At 42.5% G+C, this 22,596-nt stretch overlaps 1 long non-coding RNA gene and 2 other non-coding genes across 6 annotated transcripts in view; 1 reads left to right on the top strand and 2 right to left on the bottom strand.

The window, feature by feature from the left end:
- LOC140248728 (uncharacterized) overlaps window positions 1-22,596 on the bottom strand; it is a 152,823-nt gene that overhangs the window by 122,952 nt on the left and 7,275 nt on the right. For all 4 annotated transcript variants that reach the window (XR_011902881.1, XR_011902879.1, XR_011902878.1 and 1 more), the window contains exon 2: window positions 20,637-20,790. This is a non-coding gene — a long non-coding RNA (uncharacterized lncRNA). The remainder of the gene's footprint in view (window positions 1-20,636; window positions 20,791-22,596) is intronic.
- TRNAF-GAA (transfer RNA phenylalanine (anticodon GAA)) lies at window positions 8,646-8,718 on the top strand. The gene has a single exon. It is a non-coding gene; the product is annotated as a tRNA-Phe (tRNA).
- Window positions 21,120-21,192, bottom strand: TRNAF-GAA (transfer RNA phenylalanine (anticodon GAA)). The gene has a single exon. It is a non-coding gene; the product is annotated as a tRNA-Phe (tRNA).

Below are 22,596 nucleotides of genomic sequence, written 5' to 3' on the forward strand. Positions count from 1 at the left end.
TTTTGTTTGTTTGTTTGCTTCTGTGTTTTCTTTTTATCTGAAGATTGAAATTTTGGTGTTTTCTGGGGAAAATGGTAAATGCAGAAGTGAGGGAAGGAAGAAAAAATACTTCAGGCAGGGATGGGACATGCACAGGATGCTCTTCTCTTACATCCTAGCCCTCCAGCTTGTCCAGTGCTTGTTGGCACTGAAGGACAGTAATGTATCTACTGATGGAGACTGGGAGAAGAAAAAGCCAAGGAACTTTTGCTTCTAGATCTTCAGTAGACACCACAGTCAATGTCAAAATGTCACTGCTATACAAGATCTACTTAAGACATGAGTCCCTTTAGTCCCATTTCTTCTCATGCCTGTTTAAAATGCAATGAACCTGTCAATCATCCCATCAAATTCTGTTGCCACTCCAGCCCATTTCATGCTGGGTACATTAGACATGGTAAATCAATTGCATGGCTTGGGGCTGGGTTATTAGCACCATTATCTTGTTTACAGCCTGTGGGTGTCCCTAGCTTTACAATGATGCCCTTCTAACACCATAGTAAAAGAGAAGGTCAATTATCTCCAGGTTTCACATGGTAAAATGGCTATTGAGAGATAGATTTGCTAGGGATCTTCTCTTTCCAGATATATGTTGTTTGTAGAGCTTGATCCTATTCACATTCTTCAGGAGTCAGTCATTACACATATCCTCAAAAGAACGAGGCCATCTCTGATGAACAACAATCCAGCATCAAGGCCTTCTTTGACATAAATAAAATAAAATAAAATAAAATAAAATAAAATAAAATAAAATAAAATAAAATAAAATAAAATAAAATAAAATAAAATAAAGGTTCACTTTTTAGAAATCTGTTGAAGGAATCTCCTGGATGAGGGTGGAGGATATCCTAAACAGGTCTGGGATACCTTCTAGCATGTTGAAGCTTGGAAGTAAATGTTGATGAGTTGCCAGGAAGCCCTTATAGGGCTTCCCTTTATGGATGAACGAAGATGTCCAAGAGACAGGAGTCCTACCCATGACAGCGAAACTTAGAAAGCTCATGAGGTAGTGTTGGCCCTAAACCAATGGTTTCACCATCTCTGGCACCACAAAAAAGCCCTACACAGAAAGCCAGTGTCCAAAGCTTGATTCGAAGAATGGGTGTTCAGTAGCAGTGAACCGTCTTCAAGTGGACAAACTGATGTTCTCCAGGATATGCACAGCCTGGTGAGCAAAGCATGACTCTTGATGCTTGAAGTTCCATTCTCAGACAGACCGGAAGCCTGAACATTCATCCTCTCTCTCTCTTACTGTCAAATGCAATGGCCAATTTACTCCATATACATGATATATCTTATTAAATACTTCCAGCATGTCTCGTGCTGTAGCACTCTGTAACCATGGGAATGTTGAGTGACACGGTTAGTAGATATGGACGTGACTGGTTGCTAGCTGGACTAGATGACCTTAGTGGTCTTTTCCAACCTTAATGATTCTATGAGTCTGATATCATGACTTATTCTCAAATGCCCAGCTCTCTGCAAAGAAGTTCAGTGGGGGTATGAGAAAGGCATCAAGGACTGAGTATTGCACCCATGAGAAGATCCCTAAGGTGCGTGATGCAACATGAATATGTAGCATCTGAAAACTGAGGCAGGGAAGAAAATGGAGTTGAAAGCTTTAAAGAGCCACGTGGCTGTCAGATTCCAGGCAAAAAAAAAAAAGAAAAGCCTGTGGAACTAGATGGCTGACATGTGGAGTTTCGCTTCTTGGCAGATTATATCTGGCTGTCCAAGCAAGCTCATTGTGCAATTACTGCTGAACTAGCAACTGGGGTTTAACCACATATGACAGGGGAAGAAAAAACATTTAACATTTTACTTCTACTTTTTTTGGGGGTGTGGGTCTTATCATAGTGATGCTCTGTTTTGCATGGACATGGAATTGAAGCTGGAGCATTTGTCCAAACTTAGGACTGACTAAAACTCTGGATCCCATTGTCCAAACACAATCAGACACTAATAGGAAGATGGAACTTTACAAAGGGTGAAGGAGATACATGAACTGATGGACCTAATGGAGTGAACAGAAGAGGCTCCAGACTTTTCCCTGATCCCTACATGTTAGCTCAGGAGTTTGGCAGGACCCTGCTATAAGCTTAGGCAAACTCTATGTCAGCTCTGCTTTTCTTCTTGGCTAAGGACAGCCAAACATATCCAGAAAATGTCATGCCTCGGCTATGTCCATTGCCTTCATTACTAAACCCATCTTCACTTTACATGCAGCACGCTTTTTGTCAGTGTTTGAGTGAAGTGTTCTATCCACGTGCCCACTGAAACAGCACCTGCAAAAGGGCTGCTCACGAAGCTGGAGCTGATTTTCTGAGTTGTAGAATTATCACAAAACATACACCGTGTTCTTTTCAGTTTTGGAAACTATGATTAAAAGTTAAGTTGCTAGACAATATCATTTAGAATCTCGAATTGTTCCTTTTTATTTTTGTTCTAAATCCTTTACATCTAAGCACAGATATACCCTCAAATCATCTTCAACTGTCTTTCTATTTAAAACAATTAGAGAAAATTATGTATGACTAGGTGTGTACCGTGGAACATAACTCTTCTGTTTATTTAAGAGCGAGCAATGAGCCATATATGCTATGCAATTATATGGAAGATAGCAAGATTACCATGTTTTGGAACAAAAACGTGTCAGCATTTGGATCGAAGGGGGATTGTTGGAGGTAATTTATGTATTTTGTAGTGATTTAAGTCTAGTTAAACAATTGCACATCACGGTACAATATATGACATAATGGACAAAGAGAACTGAAATGTTTTCCACTCTGTTTTCTATGCCAGCTTCCCAGCTGGTGCTCTGCCAGAGAAATCTATGGGGCTCTGCCACTTGGGGAGAGGTTTCTCCTACAAAGCATTATTTCAATGTCTCCTCTCTTTTGCATCATACTGTGGTTGGTCACTCAACCCATGGAAACTCCTCCGAGGGTATGAATGGACTCTGAACAGTCATTAGAAGTGCCAGTCCTTACTGACCAACCCTGCTCAGCTGCTTGAAATATCTGGCCAGCAATCTTTTGATTTTCATTTGTACATTGTCCAAGGTTTTTCCTTTGGTATTAAAATCAGGCCAGACTGCATTTAATAGGTTAAATGTAATGGAGGGATATCTAGGAAGTGACACTGATTTTTAGGGACTTCAGTGCCTATCAGCTGCTGAATTGCCCATCCAAAGTGTTTTAAAGGATGGGAAATACCATAAAGCAATGAATGAAAACACTGCTCTGAGATGTGAGCACTTCCTAGCTGTGAATGTTTGAAAACTGCCAAAAGCCTACTGGAGTGGGGAGAAACTTCCTTTATTGTTGAGGAAACTGAGGCACACGAAAAGCAATGGATGATCTTTTAATTCATGTTTTCTATACTGAACTGCTGTTCAGCACCTGTAGAGGAAGAAAAATGCTGCAAATACCAAACCAGCTCCTGAAAGCATATTGGCTTAGTTCAATCATCTGTAACATTACACATTTCCATTAGAATAGAAGGAGATTCCCTAGCTGAAGTCTGCATCCAGAAAAGGTGAGGAGCTTCATACACTGAAGCCTTGACTTTGAAAAAGCTAAATTCTCAGAATGCAGATTCAGTTTATGAAGAGAAGGGGGATTATGCATTGCAGCTTCAAGGTGGTTAACTGAGATGGGGAAATAAGGCTGCAGTCACCTCACTGTGAGTGACTAATGTTGTGATTGCAGCCAAAGAATGTATCACTGGCTGGTATCATCCTTACTGAAATAGGAGCTGGAGAGCAAGACAGTGGAGTCTGGGCATTTAATGCAATGTGGACAGAAGTAGGACTTGATACTTTTGGTTCCCTTCCAACCTGTGATATATTACAGGCTTCTGAATTATCTACCTTGATACTCTCAGCTTTGTGGAGAAGGACCTGGGTGTCCTGGTTAGAGAACAGTTTGGCCATGAGCTGGCAGTGTGCCCCTGTGGCCAAGGAGGCCGATGTTATCCTTGAGTACATTAGGAAAAGCATGGCCAGGAGGTGAACTTCCCCCTCAACTCTGCCCTAGTAAGGCCACATCTGGAGTACTGTGTTCAGTTCAGGGCTCCTCAGTTCAAGAAAGGCAGGAAAATGGTGGAGAGAGTTTGGTGGAGATCTGCAAATACAATGAGGGCCCTAGAGCATTTCCCTTATGAAGAAAGGCTGAAAGACTTGTGGCTGTTCAGCTTGGAGAAGAAGCTGAGGGGAAGATCTTATCAGTGCTTACAAGTATTTAGAGCTGGGAGTCAAATTGATGGAGCCAGGTTTTTTTCAGTAGTGCTCTATGACAAACAAGGGCAATGGGCAGCAACCGAAACTTAGGAAATTCTGTGCATACAGAAGGCAAGACTTCTTTAATTTGAAGATTACTGAGCCCTGGAACAGGCGGCCCATAGAGGTTGTAAAATCTCCTTCTCTAGAGATATCCAAAACCTGCCTGGATTCTTTCCCATGATCTACTGCAACCTACAGTAGGGAACCTGTTTTAGCTGTGAGGTTGGACTAGATGATCTCCAGAGGTCCCTTCCAATCCCTGAGGTTCTGTGAATCTGTGATATAGCCTCTTCCTTTATCCTAGCAAGTCTAAATTAGTCTAACAAGCTAAATTAGTAGCTGAACTTACCCTTGTATCACTCTTGGCATGATTCATGGTCATTCCTCCACTGCTCACTGGGGCTTAGCCCTTTATTATCCAGCTCCAAGTGCTCCAAACATCATTCCTTAGATCCACAGACTTTCCAAACACATCTCTACAACAGATGAATCCCTTTTTGGATTTCTTGGGTTCAACTCATGGGATATGAGAACGAAAGACATTGGAAATCACCGGAGCTCTGAGGATAATTACTGGTGCCCATACAGCTCTTGCAGGCAGTGCTCAAAGCTTCAAGCAGCACCAGCTGCAGAGTCATCATTACCAGCAAAGCCCAGATCCCTGCTAGGATTAATGACTCAAGCCCGCTTAACTGCCAGTTTCTCCCCTTTGCCCTAGATGTTAATTCCTTACTCAGCCATGAAATTGAAGTTTTGTTGAGTTGCTACATTACCTGTGAGGATGGTATTTGATTTCACTGTGGCACTGAAAGTGGATCCAGATCCCCACCATAACTTAGCTTGTACCTTCTCCCCAAGAACAGAACTAAAGTTTTGATCTATCTCAACATTTACTTACTTACTTATTTACTTTTGCCAGCACTTGCAAGCATCTTTGCATCAGTAAGAAAAAAGGAAGACTCTTGAAAATAACTTTTTGACGATAGAAAATAGGAAATAAGGCTGAGACAGCTTAACACACATGATTCACTGATGGCAAAGCAAAGCTGAGGTCTGAGAAAGATCAAGACTTGGATCTAACTGCTATAACATGCTCCTGTGACATGATGGAAGCAGGGGTGCTGTGGCAAGGATGATTGCCATGAGGAAATAGGTGTAGCTGTTGGAAGACAACACAATCAGAATAAAATAGTCCCCTGAGGCCAGGATAGGCTTTGCAGCTTGTTCCTTCCCACTTAAATGATTATTTATGATGCAAAGTGGCTGCAGGGGGTTGTGGTGTGGGAACTTCTATCAGGAAATACTTTTGAGACATCATTGCTTGTTTCACAGAGCCAAAGTCTGTCTCAAGATATTGCTGAGCTGCAACAATGAATGGAGCTTGCTACAGAGAGCCTCTCTCACTGCTTGTTGGCAAAGGAGAAAAGCTACAGAAACCAACAGAGTCCTAATCTCTCCAACAGAATTTCATTCTCTTCTTTGTTGAGTTTTATTTTATTTTATTTTATTTTATTTTATTTTATTTTATTTTTTATTTTATTTTATTTTTTTATTTATTTTTTTTTTTAAACATGAATATTTGTGATAATTTCCTTGCCAGGGAAAGTCAAAAACACTTCAGTAGCATCCGGGATTGCTGAGAATGGATCTGAGCAGGAAGCGGAATTAATTTCCCAGGGCGGTCTCATGTGTGTAGCTCAGATGCTGGGGAAAAAGGAACAGAGTGACGGATGGATGGTCGTAAAGCAGCAAAAAAGAGAGACTTGCATCAGAGCTACTGATTTCCATTTCTACGTCACCTAGCAACGCTCCAATTAAGGATTTGACTTCCGAGAAATTGATTCTCTGGGAATTTTCCCATTAGGTGGCACCACTGTCTTGAGAAGTTTCTTCTGCTCTGACTCTTTCATTCTAGATAGCCCTAAATCATAGAATCAAGGAATCATTTGGGTTAGAAAGGACCATTAAAGGTCAGCTAGTCCAACACTGCTGAAATGAACAGGGATATCTACAGCTAGATCAGGTAGCTGAGAGTCCAGACCCAATGCACAGACTCACAGAATTCAGGAATAGTGATATCAGCATAAGTGCTAGGCAGGGATTTATATAGACCCAGAATTGGACTGGGCTGTGAGTTCTAATTAAATGTGAGGACAAGCTTTTGATGGGAACCAGTCCATCTTGCAATGAGCATAACACAACTTCTAGGGAACCCCATAAGAGTATGTTATGGCTTCATTAAATCTGTGTATTAACTTCTGAGCTTATACCCAGTCCCCAAGCCACACACTATGCTTCAGGACAGAGACGTATGTGGTGGATGCCACAGCCCCGGAGATATTCAAGGACAGGCTGGACAGGGCTCTGAGCAATCTGATCTAACTGTAAATGCCCCTGTTCATTGCAGAGGAGTTGAACCAGATGACCTTTAAGTCTCCTTTTCAACTCAAACAATTCTATGATTTTATGATTCTATTTTTAAGGAAAATCCATTTTGTGAACTCACCACCAATGTTTCCTACTTCTATTAGAGTTCTTTCTAGTGATTGGTGGGAGAGAGTTCTGCCTTTCTGGCCTTTGGGAAGTCAGGTGAAATAAATCCTACACCAGGAACATTTTTCATACCTCTGCTGCTTGAAGAAAAAGTCCTGCCAGGTTAAGGAAAACCCTGCTTCTCTTGTGGTCCTTGTTACCTGTCAGACTGATATATCCATTTTGCCTTCTAGGAATCTGACAATGGGGGTCATGGCTATTGGTAATGCTAAGTGGCTTACAGCTCTTAAGAAAAGAACAGAGCAGTTCTCAAGGTCTCCTTCAACAGAATCTTAGGTACCATTGTTTCAGAATAGACCTAGTCTTTAGAGTATAAATAGACCTGGAGCAGATGCACGCGCTAAACATTAGTATCCCTTCAAGAGCAAAGTAAACAGTTGTGACAGACTCCACAACAGTCATCTAACATATCATCTGCCTATGTAGTCCTTTTTCTTTCTGCCTTCTGTATCCAAATGAGTAACAACATTCTAGAAAGAGTTTTCTATTCCTGCAGGCTGTTCCAAACTGTATTTGTAGGATCCTTAGTCATTGTGCTGAAGAAACTGCTCCCACAAACATCTTCTGTAGATAAATATACACAGACCTGCTCTGAACCTATGGCCTTGTTTTTATGGAAGTTTTGTTGTCGTTTATTAAAAAAAATAATGATCAATTGTACTTTTATTTTCTTTTCAGGAGGGTTGCTCTTACTAAAAGTCTGATCCTCTTTCAGGAATAACTGGATGGACTTGATGGGAACAATCCCCAACTACTTTCTTTTGGATCCTGAGGTCCCAGTGGACATGAGACAGCCAATAAGACAGTCAATGAGGAGTGTTCATTTCCACTTCAGGACTGACACCTTATCACTCTGCTATGACTTCAAGTCCCTGAGCAATATGCCAGGTTTGCTGTCACTACCAGACACAAAATATAACAGGAGTTATATATCTTTTTGCTGACCCCACTGTAGCATCGGGGTTTTCATACAGCTTGGCTAATCCTTTCACATCAATATGTCTTTTTGCAGCTGGGGAATGGAAGCCAGGCATATTCATACAGTGATATGAGAAAAGTTTACCCAGCACAACAACTTACTCTACCAATAGAGAAACTCCTAAGCAGAGTGGTGAGGTTTATGCAACAGAATGAAGAGATACTATCCAGAGGGACCTGGACAGACTTGAGAAGTGGGCTGATGAGAACTTAATGAGGTTCAAGGCCAAGAGTGAGGATTATACTTGGATTGGGGCAATCTCAGATATGCATGCAAACTGGGAGAAGAACTTGTTCATAGCAGCCCTGTGGGGAAGGAATTTGGGGACCTTCTTCCAATGCCATTCTATGATTCTGTGTTGCTTCATCACCGATGTCATCTGACATTAACTACCTTGTCAGTAGCTTCATGGTCATAGAGACCTACCTCCATCTCTGTTTCCTTGAAATGATTTGTAAATTATTGTTCCCTTCTTTAATCTGCAGGTAAATGTACTCTTTTGTTTTTCAGCCCTTGGGGAAGAGAATCTTTGTTTCCCTGCTTGTCTACTATACATCACCCAGAAGCATGCTGTTATTAAAGACTCGCACACAGAGCCTCTGTATTTAGAGAGGTGATTTACAATGACAAGGATCCTGCATTGATGCAGTTGGCAAAACTATTGCTTTTGAGCCATCTGTTTCCTGAAATGACTTCTTTGACTCACAAGCTAGTGTAAAGAAAGCTTGTCTGAATAGGTCTGAAAGATAATTATACCACATCAGGTTTTGCAAATAATCATGCTAGGGCAGGGCTGAAGTAGCTCAGCTGGGAGAGCGTTAGACTGAAGATCTAAAGGTCCCTGGTTCAATCCCGGGCTTCAGCAGTGTTTTGCAGTAGTTTTGGGCATTCCAGTTCTGGGCTCACCAGACATAGCATGGAGAAACCAAAGAAAGAGCAACAAAGAGCCAGGAAGATGTTGAAGGGACTGGAGTATCTATCATGAAAGGAGATGTTTCATGATAGGTTATCATGAAAGGAATGGTACTGATTGCTCAGGTTGATACGACAGAATTCATCCTTGGGGGAATTCAAAAGCCATTTGGCCAAAGTCCTGGGCAACTGGCTCTAAGCAGCCCCACTCAAGCTGAGTGTTTGGACCAGGTGACCTCAAAAGACCTTCCAACCTCAACTATTCTGTGTTTCTGTGGGTAGAGAGACAGACAAGTTTACAGATGCAGAAGGAAATGCAATCCTCATATATTCCCATTAGCAGTGGCCAGCTGGCCAATCAGCACAAACATACGGGCTGACTAACCAGCCAACAACAGCTGTGATTGATATTGGAATATTAGTAAACTGGATATAGTAGAAGTTAATACATACATAACCTTACAGAACCACTTATTGGTTTTTACATCTTTTTCTTCTTCTTCTTTTTTTTTTCTTCTTCTTCTTCTTCTTCTTTTCTTTCTTATTATTCTCCTTCATCTTATTTGATTTTAATTTATTTTATACAAGCTAATAGCTCTGTGGAGAGAGACTGCTTCAAAATTATCTCATCACCAGCTCTGAAATCCTAGTCTGTCATCTGTTGCAAGAGCTGCAAGAGCTGCAGTGCTACGTCATGTGCAGAGCCCCCAAATAAACTTCCGTTCTCATTTAAGATACCATCTGTGTCCCATTTCTGCAGTACTTGGCAGAGCCTGCTTCCCTTCTATGGTATGTTTGTTCCTCTCACAGAGCTAGCTGCAGCCTTCTTTGGAGGTGGGAAAGTCAGCTGGAATGAATGCCACCTCCGTGCCAATGGAGATGACATTGCTCAGCGTCTTATCAGGTAACAGGGCGTCATTAGTGTTCAACTTTGGGTGGTCCTCAATAGCAGTTCCATGGAAGGCATAAAGCTAATATTTGGTCATATTTGACTGCAGGAAGAAGAAGCAGCTTAATTGTCTAATTGGCTGTTAATGAGGGGAAATGCAGTGAAATGAGGAAGTGCTAAGTTGAGGCATTATGGACTGGCTCAAACAAATCATGAAGCATCCAATTGCTCTGAGTCCTTTGCCTGGTAATTGGTGGAGTTCATAGCCTTGTTCCTCTTCAGTGCAATTAAATTAAGCTTTGTTACATAACTCTGACAACTACAAGCCTACTGCAAAGGAAAAACAGCATTAGCTTATGTTCTCCATCAAAACAACTGAATATTCTGTGCAAATCACATCACCGTGCCTCAGTTTTCCTAGTTGCAACACCAGAATGTTCCTACATGTTGTGAAGAGTTAAACTGCAGGTGAGTGTATGTACTCTCTGTTCTCAGTGTGTTTTTGTGTTATCCCAGCACGTGTCCCCACGGATGATATTGTATTACTCACACACCTCTTGAGTCCTCATTTTTTCTAACTCTTTTTTATTTGCAAGAGCTGCAGGCAGTCAGCTATCCAGGAAAACACAGCCTTCATAACGCTGGCATCAGCGTCATTGAACTGTGCTCAGGAGATTGTTTCTTACGAATTCCTATGACTTTCAAGTGAATTTACTTCAAGCTTTAAGAGAAAAGAGATAGAGGGGAAAAAAAAAAAAGACTGAGACCACTCATCTAAGAAGAAGATGAGGTAAATAATCAAGAAACAACGTAGGAATGTGGATGATGAACTGAAGATGATGTAAGAGAGTAGAAAGGCTTGGGTCATCAACCATCTTAAGTGGCTGAGAAGGACTTTGGAAAGAGAAGATCTATCATACAAATGGAGAAGATAAAAGGTTGGTTTTGCTTGTAATGGATAAGAATATGACAGACCCAGTGTATCTGAGATAAACACCAACGATGGATAACATATGGTCAAGATAGAAGGCAACATAAGAGGAAAAGAGATAAACTGATTAAGGACTTCTTGGCTGTAAACTCTAAGTTTCCCATCGGTTAAAATAAAGCAGCTTTCAGCCAGCTCTTTGCTGCCCTTTCTGAGTTTCTTGGTTAATATGAAAAACCTTGCTCAGGAGATAAACAGTGCTAAACATCTCATGTCATCAACCTTTCTCTCTCACTGGCAGGGCTGAAGGATCAGGGGACCAAAAACAGGCACGGAGGATCTTGGCCGTAATATTATTGTTATTAACCAGAAGATTATTAGCATCAACCTATGACCATGGCAGTGATATGGCATGCTAATGTGGGTTACATAAATGGATCTCCATCCTTGTAGAATAGGTATAATTCTGGTTAAAACCAGATATCAGGAGAGAGTTAGATTTCATGGTATCTGGAGTAGGGAAAGAAAGAGTTCTGACCTCACCCTGTCCTCCAGCTAGGTATTTTTTGGAGGGCAAAACTGCTCATTCCCTAAGCAACAAACTCTTCTAGCAGTTCTGCTTTTCAGTCATTCCAACCCTTCAACAGATAATAAAACATTAACAAAGACAACTTTGACTCTGCATCTTGGCTGCAGAGACAGTTTCAGCTAGGTCAGCAGAACAACAGGATGGTGGTATAGAGTAAAACTGTAATCCATCAAACACCTCTGTCAGCAGAGGGTGATTTGAGTAAAGCTCTGATAGAGAAAGCTGTGGAACTTCTTTTCCTTTGCTTATTTCAGTTCCTAAAACTAAGAGTGCAGGAATTTCTTCAGCTGCCAGTCTCCTTGGAATTACTGTATTTAAAAGCTCATACAGATATGTCAAAAAAGACTGAGATAACAATTGAAGCACTTTTTCTTCACTATTGACATTTCTATCTTAAGTTAGTAAGTTCTATTACTGTTCACAGGTAATTCTAGTGACCTTGCTCATTTTGGGAAGAGAAGACAACATCACACAATGCAGGGATGGCACAGCATCTGAAGTACCCTCAACCAGTCTCCAGAACCTGGACTGATTTAAGGTCCTCTCTCTTCCCCACCTATATTCACACTGTGATCTATGTTCACACGAGTCCTAGTTATATGAGACCATCCGTCTCATAATAACACAGGGAAGAGAAAGAGGGACACCTTCAACCTCATTTTCCAGCTTTCTTCACATTGTACACCAAGCTCTCCTTTTCCACTCTTTTCCCAGCACTTTTTATCTCTGTCCCTCACACCCATAAAATGTGCTAGCAAGGGTAGCTGTCAGAGGGGGTGGACATGGGAGGGAAGTCATGGTCTCCTGGAGTGACAACAGAAACCCTCCAGCAAGGAATAGGAAGAACTAGTAACACATTTCCAGAGCACCACAGACCTGCTTGCTGTCTGCGCCACCCACCTGCTCAGCTCCAGGCTGAATACACCCACCTGCAGGAGGGAACCAGCCTGAGAAGCAGCAAGGGAAAAGTTCACCTGGAGGGGAAAGCAAGCACTCTTCAGTGAAGGAGGAAAGAAAAGAGGATCCTGCAAAATACTTTATCTATGAGGGAGGCTTTCTAGAATAAACCTGATCTGAGGGTATGAAATACAGGACAAAGGAGAAGCATGGGGAGGTCAGATTGATGTTTTCGCATCCTCACAGTTGGCATGGAAAGGAATGGATTATTCAGAAAGTTTAGCTGTGCCATTAATTTATAACATTTTCTTTGGGAAAATCTCTCCTTCCCCAATTTGTGAGCATTGCTTGAGTTGTCGACGGTGTGTGAAATCATTTTGTAACTATTTAAATCAACAGTCACTAGGCCTGAAGTGGGATAAACTCCCCAGCGCTGCTGGAGGATTAACGCTGCATATGGCTATGGGATTGCTACCAAGTGTTGAGATATTTGTAGTGCTAGCCTCATTTTTCTGTCAACTCCTGACTCACTTTCTTCTCTTGTTTATATTTGGTCTCCAGCGTGTTTAATCCACCTGGGGAATCACAGAATCATTAAGGTTGGACCTAGTCCATGTGTCCACTTACCACCAATACTCCACACCAAACCATGTCCATAAGTACCACTTCTACACATTTCTTGAACACCTCCAGGGATGGTAACTCAACTGCTTCTCTGGGCAGCTTGTTTCAGTGCCTGACCACTCTTCTGAAGAAAAAGTTTTTCATAATATCCAACGGAACCTCGCCTGGTGAAACCTGAGGCCATTCCATCCTATTGCTGTTGCCTGGGAGATCAACTCTCACTTCACTCCAACCTCCTTTAGCGTAGTTGTAGAGAGCGATAAGGTCTCCCCTGAGCTTCCTCTTCTTCAGACTGAACAATCCCATTTCCCTCAGCTGCTTATTAGACTTGTGCTCCATGCCCTTGACAAACATATAGGTGAACACCATCCATGGTAGATATGGACAATCCACTCAAGTACTTGTAGCTGTGGCTTTCATGGGTCACATTGGGTATTCTTACATTTGATTCCCAGATGTTTCACTTGGATTTGTTATCAGTACATGCACAAACTGGTGAACTGTGTTTCCTAGAAGTAAGGTTTCATAGAATCATAGATTCGTTTGAGTTGGAAGAGACCGTTAAAAGCCATCTAGTCCAGCTCCTCTGCAGTGAACAGGGACATCTATAGCTAGATCAGGTTGCTCAGTGTCCCGTTCAGTTTGACCTTGAATGTCTCCAAAGGTGGGGCATCCACCACATATCTGGGTAACTAGTTTCAGCACCTCACCACCAGTTTTTCTTATTTTCAGCCTTATTTCCCTTAATGAAGAGTTTGTGATGTGGAGTGCTGCTCAGCCTTTGGAAAGGTTCTAGCTTTCAGCTCCAGACTCCAGCAGCTCTCCTGATCTGTGCTCGTATGTTTTTCAGAATAAAATTACAGGACTGACAGAAAAAAAAAAAGTGTTTCTACATTCTGTTAAGGGTAGAGAGGCCTTGGAGGTCTGAGCAATCATCAACCGGATTAAGTTAAACAAGAGCAAGTGTGAAGTTTTGCACCTTGGATAGGACAGACCTGGATGTACGTACAGACTGGATGATGAGAGGCTGAAGAGCAGTCCTGCAGAAAGATATCTGGGGGTTCTGGATGATCTGTATCTGTAAGGGTTATTCCAAAGCGCTATAGGGTTCAGATTCTGGATGATCCTGTGTAGAGCCAGGAGTTGGACTCAATGATCTTTGTGGGTTCCTTCCAACACTCTTCTCAGCTAGCCCCAGCTGAACAGACTGGCAGGAATAAAACTCCCTCATCTTGTGTAACCATGTGCTTTCCATAGATATAGCTGTATCGTTACATCTATGTCAGATTTACAAACCAAACGCTCAGATGCATGAGCTTAGCTGCAAAAAATGCCCATGAACTGCAGTCTGATGGAAGTTCACAATCTCTCAGAATCATTGAATAGCTTAGGTTGGAAGGGTCTTTAAGAGATTATCTAGTTCCAACCCTCTTGTCATGGGCAAGGCTACTACTCACTAGATCAGGCTGCCTAGGGACTTTGTGCTGCCCAAGAATATGATTGGTTTGAGATTATGTGCAGACATCTCATGTTTGCACCAGGACCATCAAGGCAGCTGAGAGATGTCAATCTATTTAGCTAACAAAGCCAGCTCCAAACTCTCAGAGATGTCTTTCTCCAGGGAATCATTTAAATAACAATGTCTACTGACTTCCCAAGAGAACTTACGAAAAAAAAAAGAGGTGTTAACATAGAAGATTTGGTTAAAAGCTTAATGCTACAGGTGATGACCTGGGACCTTAATTTCTGAAATTCTTAGGGCTGAACAAAAATGCATTTTCAGTGGCTTTGCAGACCCTCAAGTCCTGGATTTATTTGCATATCCTCTCCTTCCTTCCTTCCTTCCTTCCTTCTTTCCTTCCTCCCTTCCTCCCTTCCTCCCTTCCTCCCTTCCTCCCTTCCTCCCTTCCTCCCTTCCTCCCTTCCTCCCTTCCTCCCTTCCTCCCTTCCTCCCTTCCTCCCTTCCTTCCTTCCTTCCTTCCTTCCTTCCTTCCTTCCTTCCTTCCTTCCTTCCTTCCTTCCTTCCTTCCTTCCTTCCTTCCTTCCTTCCTTCCTTCCTTCCATCCTTCCATCCTTCCATCCTTCCATCCTTCCATCCATCTTCATTTTTAATGGCTATAGCACTAGTGATCTTGTAAAAGCTTTTGCAAAATTTCAGCTTGGGACTGTAGCTGCAAAGCTAGCATCCCTGAAGCGATAGGCAATCCAGCACATCTGTGGCCACCCATCAGGATCTGGAATAGGGTGGCTTCATAATCAGCAGGCAACCGTACTGCCTCTCACTCAGTCCGAGTTAAGAAAAGCTGCCGCCGTTTTCTATGCTAATTTTATAGTTTTTCAAAAGCCCATTTCATGTCTTCTCCTCCTCCTCCATATACTTCTAACTCTCTCTCTCTTTTGCTCCTGCTGTGGAGGTGCCAAAGCCTCCTCCGTCAATTTGTGAGAACTTCTGCTTGAAAACTAGAGCAGAGAATCACCCACGTAACCAGGCTGGGAGGAAAATATTGGAGGCAGAGACTCTGACTCAAAATGACTCGAGGAGTTTCCCCGTGTCAGGGTGAAAGGAATGAGAGCCTGAGCCTGGAGTCAACACCACCAAAATCCCAGGGGGATGAAAACTCTGTCCATTATTTTCCAGATATGGATAGTGAATTTGTTCACCAGGGAGATATTCTTGCATTTGTTTCTATCATATGTTATTTTCTTATTGTATCTGTTTTCTGCCTGCCTAGGAATTGTGGCATTATTATTATTTTTTTTCTTTCTTTCTTTTTTTCCCTTGACAAAACTCAGTAGGACAAACTTTCTTTTAGACATTTCCAACTGCTTATTAGGAGGGATTATGGGATGTAACTGAATTTCTGCAGATGGAAGCAGAAAAAAGAGATTTCCAACCCTCATGTCATATCACAGAATCACAGAATGGCCCAGGTTGGAAGGGACCTTAAGGATCACGAATCTCCAACCACCCCCCCTACCCCCCCACACACAGGGCCACCAACCTCCCCATTTAATACTAGACCAGGCTGCCCAGGACCCATCCAACCTGGCCTTGAACACCACTGGGGATGGGGCATCCACAGCCTCTCTGGGCAGCCTGTTCCAAGACCTCACCACTCTTATAGTAAAGAACTTCCCCCTGATAGCCAACCTAAAACCTCTTTCAAGTTAAACCCATTTTCCTTTGTCCTGCTGTTATCTATCCTTTCAGAGTTGACTCCCCTCCTGTTTATAGGTTCCTTTTAGACACTGAAAGGCTGCAATTAGGTCACCCTGAAGCTTTCTTTCCTTCAGGCTGAACAAGCCCAGCTCCCTCAGCCTGACATAATACATGTACCTTACAAAGATGATCTAAGTGTAGTTTTATAGAATCATAGAACCATAAGATGGCTTGCATTGGAAGGGGTCTCAAAGATCATTTAGTTCCAGCCCCTCTGATTCAGGAAGCACTGCCAACCACTAGATCAAGTACCAGACCAGGCTGCCCAGGGTCCCACCCGACCTGGCCCTGAACACCTCCAGAGATTGGGCACCCACAACCTCTCTGGGCAGCCTGTGTTAGTTCCTCACTACCCTCTCTGTAAAAAATTCCCCTGACATCTAATCTAAATCTCCCTTCCTTTAGTTTAAAATCATTTCCCCTTGTCCTATCAATTTCCCCTTGTCCTAGCAAAGCTTAAAGCCCTAAAAGCTATTGAGTAATTGAAATCAATCCTTTCTTAGATTCCTATGTTTTATGTTATGTGAATTTAGAGCTTTGATGAGAAAGTTGTATGCACTAGAGATGACTGTTGAGAACCACAGCACAGCCCACCCACCCTTCTGTATGGGCTACCCAATCTCTCACTTTCTATGTGCTCCCAAAGGATGGCTCAATATCATTCACTCTTGCCCTGGCCTGAATCCCACCTTGGGGAAGGAAATGAAATAGTCCTTATCTCCGAAGTGACAGCAGGAGCTCCACAACCCTCTTTCTCCGAGCATTTCTGAACACAGTTTGCATATTTAAATAGCCTACTTCCACTTCTAATGAGCAGTGCTTCATCTTCTTTCCTTTTCCTCTGCTTGCTCCCTGTAGTCACAAATAAAATTAGACTTCAGTATTCAAACTGAAAATGAAGGATAGCCCATTGCCCAAAAGTTAACAGCCCAAACACTTAACAGACCAAATAACAATCTAAACTGCAATTAATTAATCAGCCATAGATACTAAAGCTAAGACCCTTCACAAGTGTTTTAACTATTTATTTTAATGCCTCTGAAAAACTGAGATGGGTCCAAAATCTGTTTTTTTTTCATTCTCCATTTTTAGCACTGGATATTCAGGATCAGGTCCTGGACATTTGAAAGAGGTTGTTGGGTTTTTTTGTGTTTGTTTGTTTGTTTGTTTTTAATTTTATTCTTATTTTAGCATGGTGCTTAATTTAACCATGCTTTGGGATGCTCCTTAGGCAGCAAGAAATAATGTTAACCTGAAATTTCCCAGGATCTTTCTATATGACCTGACTGGATAAATCGCCTACATCATATCTGCCCTCCAAAGGTCAATGCTGGCTAAGTCATGTGCAACACAAGTTGTTGGTGGGGTGGGTTGATATTTACACTAGATGATCTTAGAAATCTTTTCTGACCTTAATGACTCCATGATTCTATTGTTCTAGGAATTCAAAGCTAGTCATCCATTAGATGGTCTGTGTTGCATCTTCTGTGCACCCACTGTAGCTAGGACAGTAGAGAGCATCTCCTACTGCAAGCATGTGTGGTCTCTGTCATAATCTAGGCTCTGCACCATTGCATGAGAAGCACAAATGTGTGTGGATACCTTTAGGGCCTCACACAGGCTGTCTGTTCACAGCACAGTGCTGCTATACCTCCAAGAGCCCTGCACTGCAGCACAAACCAAACCTTAATGTCTTTATGCCTGGAGTAGTCATCATAGCATTATTGCTCCCATGGCATGCAAATAATAATCCTTTCTTCATCTTGTAGCTTCTGTGTAATTTAGTAAATTAATCTTCAGGGCTGGAAATGTCTTTTATTGTCTATATGTTCTTTGTGCCTAGCACTCCCTGTCAGGTCTCGGGGCATTTCCCAAGCCCACTGAGCAATTTTGCTCCATTTTCTGATTGGGGAAACTGAGGCATTAATAAAATTATTGCCTTCTCTCGCTAGCTATCGACAAAGATACATAGCAGATGTGCTTCCACTTAGCCCAATGTGCCAGATTAGTCTATACATTACAGTAGTTCCTTCAAGAATGTAAGATGGAAGAAATGGCTCAAACACTGCATGGGAATGAAATCACAAAAAAAAAAACAACAAAAACAAACCCACAAAGAAACAAAAACAGGAAGAAAAAAAATATAGGAAGATGTGTGCCTTTCCACTTAGAGGTATTGTCAGGGCAGCTGTATTGGTGCTGCAGCAGTGTTTTTCACAGTGACTGCAGAACAGAAGGTTGGAATTTTCTCTCTGACCCCACAAAGCACAACTACATATGCAGTAACCCTGCTATGATCTGCAGTCAGTGGTTTTAATGTGAACTTTCCCAGATGTACTACAGGATTCAGCCAGAATTGAGAGAAAGAAGGGGGAATAGGAAAAGCTAAATGACATTGGCAGAGCTGAGAGAATTTGTGGGAAGGGAGGAGCGTGGAGCAGCCGTGCACAAAAGGACTCGGAAGGAGGTGGTTGTGGGGGTCCAATGCAGGCTGATGGATCTCTGTGTGGGGGCTGGACAAAGGCACTGGCAGGTCATCTACCCCCACACTGCCTGCCGCCCACTGTCTTAATCATCCTGCACCTTCCTGTTAATCATTCCACACCTTTCCCGTTATTCATGCTGCACCTTCCCTCGCTGCCTCCCGGTGAGCAAGAACGGGGCTGTTGTTAACCCCTGTTTGAGCTAAACACAGAGAAACATGGGAGTTTACAGCACTGAGGCATGAGCTAGAGCTGTTTTAGGGAAGAGTGGAGCCGGCATCAGATATTATTAGTTCTACTGTTACTGCATTATGGTCTCTAGGGATTTCTTTTCATTCTGCAGTGTGCAATGTCTGTTGCAAGCATTAGTAGGAGTCTTTCCTTTGCCTTTCCACAGCTGTGGATCAGGATTCAAAGCAATTTGTTTACAGGTATTTCCTTGCACTGGGCTGAAGCTGTGCTGGGAGTGAGCAGTTGTCACCTGCATATTCATGGTGGTGGCTTAGACCATCAATCCTCTAATACTGTCTGTAAAGATATACCAGGGAGAAGCAAGAATAGGGCAAATGAATGTGGCAGCCCTGAAAATTTCTTCCATTTCTTAGAATTACAGAATGGTTTAGGTTGGGAGGGACCTTAAATATCACCTATTTCAACTGCCTGTCATGGGCAGAATTGCCACGCACTGGATCAGGCTGCCCAGGGCCTCATCTCACCTGGCCCTGACCTGGTCCCTTGACAATATTCAGCTTAGGGAATTCATTTAACTGGCTGTGATTTATCTGTTCAGCTCTACTCCAAACTCTTATCTTCAGTGTGGCTAACACTTCTTAATTTCCTGAGATAAGAGTGAAAGTGACCCATCATGGAGAGAAGTGGTGGAAAACATTGAGTTCTCTTTGGTCTGTTCTGCTCAATGTCACTAATGTCACCTCCCTTGACCTGCTGGCTTTGCTATCTATAGTGTACTGCAGGATACCACTGATCTTCTTGGCCATGAGAGCCAACCTATTGTCCACCAGGATACCCAGGTCCTTCCCTGCAGAGTTCCTTTCCAGCAGATCAGCCCCTAGCCTGTATATATGCATGTGGGTATTCCTCCGTAGGTGAAGAACTCTACACTTGCTCATGTTGAGCCTTATAATGAACCTTTCTACTTAACTCTCCATCCTGTCCTGGTCTTGCTGAAGGGCAGCAAAGCCTTCTGCTGTTTCATACTGCTAAAATGCTCTCCCCTACTGCCCTAGCTGATAGCAATTCCCTGTGTTCAAACTTCCACCTGGGAGCTACCCCTGCCCCATATTATTCCTGAGGCACAAAAGGGCATTACTTAGGAGAGTGAGCATATTCAAGAACTCCAGAGGGGTAATGGGCAGTACTGTTGTCCAAGCACTGACTCTAAATTCTCAGCATATAGATGTTAAACAAAGAGTCTAGCCTTGAGTCAAAATACTGTTTAGCTGGACTGCTTGAACTTCTTAAAACATGCTGGAACTTCTGCCAGCTCATTGCTCTCTGTCTGACTCATGATCAGTAGGTCTTCTATTTGATTTCCTTCTGTCCTTAGGGTCCGAGGCTGTACTTCTGTATTGTGGTAGATGAAGTCAGACATGTTAAACATAAACAGGTGTTCCTAATGCTGTGGGCACTGCCTGGGATGCTTACACACCCAACTGAGTCCTGATGTAGGTACAGAAAATAAGAGTAAAGGGTCAAGGGAAACACATTTTCTATCTGATGTATCATTGAACTAGAGAAACCTGCCCAAATGAGTCAGATCTGCAAAAAGCTGTGCTGGGTGAGCAGCTGGTAGATTTGCTGAGCTGTGATGGAGGGTAATGAGTGTTTTGGCCCTCCCTGACAGTGGATGGTGGTTGTGGACAGAGAGATTTGCCCAGAAGACTCAAGGCTTGAGCAGGTCATGATGTCATTTACCTATGCACAAGTCATTATTCACTGTTTGTTATTTGGTGATCATTATTCATCAAGCACTGCATGATACGATAGTGTTATGTCCAGAGGTTAAATAGCACCGCTATACTGAAGAGAAGAAATAAGAGGCCTTTGCCCTGATTTGGAAGAGACCTGAGAAACGTATAATCAAAAGTTCACTGACTTTCACTTCATTTTTGAGAGAACTTGGAGTTGAGGTCTTATCTCTACTATTTGCCTGAAGGCCTCCACAAATCAGTAATCAGTTAGAAAGAAACACTAAGAAACATTGAAAACTCAGTTACTCACTTGTAGAACTTTTGGGGTGCTTGTACATCAGTGCTATCATCTCACAAAGGTTGGTCTAGGAATAGAAGAGTTTCAGGAAAGGGTAGAAAGGTTCATCAGAGATCTGGAGCTGTTTACCTGTAAGCAACAATTAGATGTACTGAAACTTTTCCACCTGGAAAAAAATAAAAATAAAATAAAAGGCATATTTTAGTGAGAGAATTTGCTTCAAGATAAGTCATAATTCAGACTAAAGTTAACCCTTCCATACATGGTAGTCTTTTCCTTTCCAGCTCACGTGTATTTATGTACTCTGATGAGATCCCCCTAAGTTCCTGTTCTTCAGGCTGAGCAACATCAACTATTTCAGCTTTTCTTTACAGAATTGCTCTAGTCCATTAATCTTTTTTTTTTTTTTTTGGTCCTCTACTGCACCTTTTCCAGTATCTCCAAGCCATGCCTGGTAAGCCCAAAACTAGAATGTCCAAAACTACTGCAAAACACTGCTGAAGCCCGGGATTGAACCAGGGACCTTTAGATCTTCAGTCTAACGCTCTCCCAGCTGAGCTACTTCAGCCCTGCACTGGCATTATTACTTGCAAAATGTGATGTAACAATTATATTTTAGACCAATACCATTCAGACCATTTGACTCTTTGTCCTATTACTGGAAATGTTTGAGAAGGGCATAACTTCATCTTCTTTACACGCCCTCTTCAGATATTTGTATAAACTGCTGAGATCCCTTTAGCCCTCATTTCCAGGTTAACTTCTCATCTCCAGGCACTCAATGTCCATGGATAAACTACAAAGGGTGTCAGAAGCTCAGTTGTCCCACAGATCCCACTCCAGGTCACTTCAGTCTTTCTTCATGCCCCAACTCAAGTCTTTTAGCTCTGTTTCACAGCATTCAGCCCTGGCTTGGATGTTCTTGGAATGCTTAAAAGCACCAGACATCTAAAACTATAAAATGTCCCCTTGTAGGTCATGTTTACTTCAGTTCTCTGTCTCTGAAAGTAGCACAGTGAGAAGATCCATTGCGTAAGCATGGGAGCATGACCATTACTTGCCCCTTGAGCCACACTCAAGAAGCTGGAGAGAATATATCCACCTTGTCTTTCAGCTCCCATTAGGGATCTATAACTAGTGCTTAAACACACGGTCCAAACATCGATTATCAGGGATCAATAAGAATGATAACAATCAGGGGTCTATGAGAACAAAGAAGGCAGGCTCTTTAGCAGGGTCTGGAATGATAAGACAAGGGGAAATGGTTTCAGACTAAAAGAGAGGAGATTTAGATTGGATTTAAGGACAAACTTTTTTATGTTAAGGGTAGTGAAGCACTGGAACAGGTTGCCCAAAGAGGTGGAGGATGTTCCACCCCAGGAGACATTCAAAGTCAGGCTGGATGGGGCTCTGAGCAGCCTGATTTAGCTGTAGGTGTCCCTGTTCATTGCAGGGGAGTTGGATTAGATGACTCTTTAAGGTCCCTTCCAACTCAAACAATTCTATGATTTTATGATTCTTACACTGGTAACTTCAAAAAGGTTTTCTCAGAGGCTGGGCTAAGGTGTCATTCCATAGAGCCTAAATCATCCACACTACTGCAAGGTATTCATTCTCCTGTGAGTGAATATCTGCCAAGAAGTCATCTGCAGGTTTCCCTCTAGGAAAAGGAGACCTGCCAGGTGAGCATCTGCAGAAGCCTGTCTCACCCGTGGCTCAGCCCTACCCTTTCATCTATACCATTTTTGCTTCACCAGCTTTCTCCTTGCAAAGGAAACTGCAGAATCCCAGAAATAAGACAGAAAAAACGATATAAAATATCTGTTTCTCACCAGCTTTCCTCAGACAGGAAGAGATGATCCCAACATGGGAACTGTGGTATTTGGCAACCCACTCTGCATTGCTGGAAATACTCAGGCATCAGCTGGTTACAAAATTCCTTCTGAAAGATAAGCTGTGCTAGCAAATGCTA

This window comes from Excalfactoria chinensis, chromosome 2 (genome assembly GCF_039878825.1).
Source record: "Excalfactoria chinensis isolate bCotChi1 chromosome 2, bCotChi1.hap2, whole genome shotgun sequence".
Lineage (NCBI taxonomy): Eukaryota > Metazoa > Chordata > Aves > Galliformes > Phasianidae > Excalfactoria > Excalfactoria chinensis.